Source organism: Petaurus breviceps, unplaced genomic scaffold (genome assembly GCF_028583685.1).
Source record: "Petaurus breviceps papuanus isolate PSGF00001 unplaced genomic scaffold, PetGlider_PUasm1.0 174, whole genome shotgun sequence".
NCBI lineage: Eukaryota > Metazoa > Chordata > Mammalia > Diprotodontia > Petauridae > Petaurus > Petaurus breviceps.
This window is the reverse complement of record NW_027185761.1, coordinates 75,163,301-75,166,703: the sequence shown is the minus strand read 5'-3', so window position 1 is coordinate 75,166,703 and position 3,403 is coordinate 75,163,301. Positions and strand designations below refer to the sequence as shown.

Here is a 3,403-nt window from a genome sequence, read left to right as displayed (position 1 = left end):
CATGTGTGTCTGTGTGCATCTCTGTGTACATGTGTCCGTCTCTGTGTACATGAGTGTCTGTGTATGCACATCTCTGTGTGTCGGTGTGTACGTGTGTCTGTGTACATGTGTGTACATGTGTGTCTCTGTGTACATGAGTGTATTGTACGCACATCTCTGTGTGGACATGTGTGTCTCTGTGGACATGAGTGTCTGTGTACGCGTGTCTCTGTGTGTGTCTGTGTGTGTGCGGTGTGGATGTTCTTTGGGCCAGGAGGGAGCCCCAGCTTCCTGCCTTGCAGATTTCCTCTCTAGGTTCAAAGGCCGTTGTTCTTTTTCCACAAGTTTTCAGTCAGGAACCGGCCTCCCTCTTCCTCCTCCTGGCGAAAACTATGGAGGTGAAAGTTGGGTTCTACTGTTAAGTGCCCAACCCCCCAGGGCTGCTCGAGGCTCTTGCCTCCCGATGCCACACCTTTATCCACACCCATACCCTCCATCAGATCACCGTTGGTTCCCTCAGAGCATCCCTGAGTCAGAGTGGTTCTAACCCGCCTCCCTTGGTCTCAGGGTGGGAGGGAACTGAGCTGGCATCTCATCCAACCCCTCCATTTTACAGATGGGGAGACTGAGGCCAAAGAGCAGAAGTGACTTGCCCAAGGTCACGGGGTCAGCGGTGGAGCCAGAACAAGAACCCTGAACCTTCCTGCTGTACCACGTGATGGTTCACCTCATTGACCAGATGAAGAAGATGCAAAGGCTGTTCCTGCCCTTGGGGAGCTTTCCACTGAGCGGCTGTGGAATCCAAATTCAAGCATGTACTAAGTGCCTACTGTGTGCCAGGCTCTGTGTTAAGCAGTAGAGCAGAGATATTTAGAGGGACACACACACACACGCACACCTGGAAGAAAAATTAGAATAGGATTAAGTACAGTGGAGAAATGTTTAAAAAGGTACTATTGACAATCATTCACAGACCTCAGTTTCCCCATCTGTGAAGGGGGGGTTGGACTCTGGGGTTCCAAGGCTCCTTCCAGATCCAAATGCAATGGCACCAGAGGGAGAGATCGCTGCCAGCTGAGGAATCAGGGTAAGCTTCCTGGAGAAGATGACACATGACCTGGGCCTTGAAGGAGAGGAAGCCTTTAGTAGGCAAGGGTGAGGGCTGGGGGAATGAGGACATAGGGGACAGTGAGAGGAAAGAATGAGCTCAAGGGTAGGGCATGCCAGAGAATGAAGCAAGACAGGAAGAGTGAGTTAGAGACAGAATGTGGAGGACCTTGAATGCTGAGAAAGTCTCCGGAGTCTGTCCTTCTCTGAACCACCCTGATCATGTCAACCTCGCTTCCCAAGGCTCTGTGGGGCCTTTCAGAGAAGGTGAGGGGCAGGCGGAGGCCCAGACCAATGGCTCTTCTTCCTGGGGCCAGGACTGTGGGCCAAGCACTCCTGCCTTGGTTTTCAAAGGCTTCCGTTTGTTGGTCACCATTGTGCAGGGCTGCATGGCCCGGCTTGTGCCCACTTCACTGTATTGTCCCACTGAAGGTGGTGATGGAGGGATGCACATCTCTCCCACCATTGTCTACAAACCCTCTGATGCAACTGGACCTAATTACTGGGCAGCCCCCACTCCCCTCCCCCTAACTTTATCCCTGCCTCCGGAGCCCAGCTTTTGTCTTCCCCCCGCCCAGCTCATCTCTCCTGACCCCTCACATTCAGGCAGCTCCCCAGTGAAGGGTGTCATCTGCACAGCTGCCCAGCGGGGCAATGTCTTCAGTACCTCGGCCAGCCCACGCTGCCCAGGCTTCCGCCTTGGGAATGTGCCCTCCTGCAGAGAGGCTCCTGTCTGTCCTTTGTGCCATCGCAATTTCTGCTCTGCCGGTTTCCTAGGAGAGGGAGAGAACACCCCCACTCTCCCAGGCCCTGATTCTGCCTCCCCCATGATCCCCCAAATCCCCCATGATCACAACATACAAACAGCCCGCCTCCCTCCCATCTTCTGGCTGGCCTCCAGACCGCAGGCAGTCACACCCTCCTGAACTTCAGAAGCAGGTGTAGAGGTCACGTCTTACACTTAGGTCAGTGCTTAGCACGGTGTCTATAGCACGGAGCAGGCCCTCAATAAATGGTTCTGGGTTATAATTCGGCTGGGTTGGGGGTGCTTGTTGTCCTTCACTCTCAAGACAACCAAAATGGCATCGCTGTGCCGGGGTCAAAGTCCAGTGTGGCCGGCCCTGACCAATCAGACCAGTAGGGCTCAAAAGGCTCTGCCACAGATCTGGCAGGGCCTGTCCACGGGAACATTTGGGGTGGATTCTTTAAACTTGTGCATCTCACGTTTCTTCTGGGCGCCTGCAATTCTGCTTTGCTCAAAAAGCACAGTGCCTTCTCGGAGGTGGGCACGGCGCCTTCCCAGAGGCAGGCACGGCACCTTCTTGGAGGTGGGTACACAATGTTGGACAATCCCATGGGTGTCTCCTGAGTCTCACAATTGGCTCTAGAGACCTTGAGAGTGTCCTTGTATCACTTCTTCTGACCACCATAAGAGCGCCTTCCTTGTGTGAGTTCTCTGTAAATAGTTTTTTAGGCTGACGTAGGTTTGGCATTCAAACGTGGCCAGCCCATCGGAGCTGTGCTCTCTGTCGTAGAGTCTGGATTCAGCCTTGGCAGTCCAGCCTAAGAGAGGACCTCAGCATGTGAAGGTGTCCGCAGTGGCCAATGGGGGCCCAGGACACGAGATGGATGCCAGGGCCCTTCTGGTGCTCCCTGTGGGCCTGGGAGTCTGTGGGCTCCTTCTGCTTAGAGTTGGCTTGTTGTGACTCTGTGGCCCACTGAGTCCAGCTGGACTTCCCCCTCTGCAGGCCTGCCTGGGAGGGCCTGGCCTTCTAGCCTCCTCTTAGACCTTGCTGCACACCACACTTTCTATTCCTGACAAATTGGGCTCCTCCTTCTCCCAGAATTTTCCTGCCTTTTTCTTTGCCTTAATGCAGGCAGGCTATCCATCCTCTGTCCTGAAATGGCTGCTGCCCACACCACCCTCTGCTATTGACTACCTGCCCTTCTATGGGCATCTCCAGTAGTTAGCACACAGTAAACACTTAATAAATCAATGGGTTTTAACTCATCTGTTTCCTTCATCCTCACACACCAAAGCTTCCCACTGCTGTCTGGTGCTGCCTGGAGAGCAGCCCCTCATGGAACTCCACTTTGGGCAACTGTACAGTGAGGGGGCTGGGCCCCTGCCAGGCTCGCACCAATGGCCCCAGTGTGACTTCCAACACTCCCTCAAGCTCATGAAGAACATGAAAAGAGAGATCTCAGAGGTGTCAGGGGCAGAGTGACAGGCCTTGGATTCTGGCAGCAGACAGGTACTGGGCCAGGATGAGGACTCCCAGGGTTCAAGATGGTTGGGAGCAAGATGAACCCCTTA

The 3,403-nt window shown here is 54.2% G+C and overlaps 1 long non-coding RNA gene across 2 annotated transcripts in view; it reads left to right on the top strand.

Annotated features, from left to right (window-relative positions):
* The window catches only part of LOC138158273 (uncharacterized), a 3,443-nt gene extending 2,641 nt beyond the window's left edge, over window positions 1-802 (top strand). For both annotated transcript variants that reach the window (XR_011167607.1, XR_011167606.1), the window contains exon 2: window positions 596-802. This is a non-coding gene — a long non-coding RNA (uncharacterized lncRNA). The remainder of the gene's footprint in view (window positions 1-595) is intronic.
* Window positions 803-3,403: the final 2,601 nt, after the last annotated feature.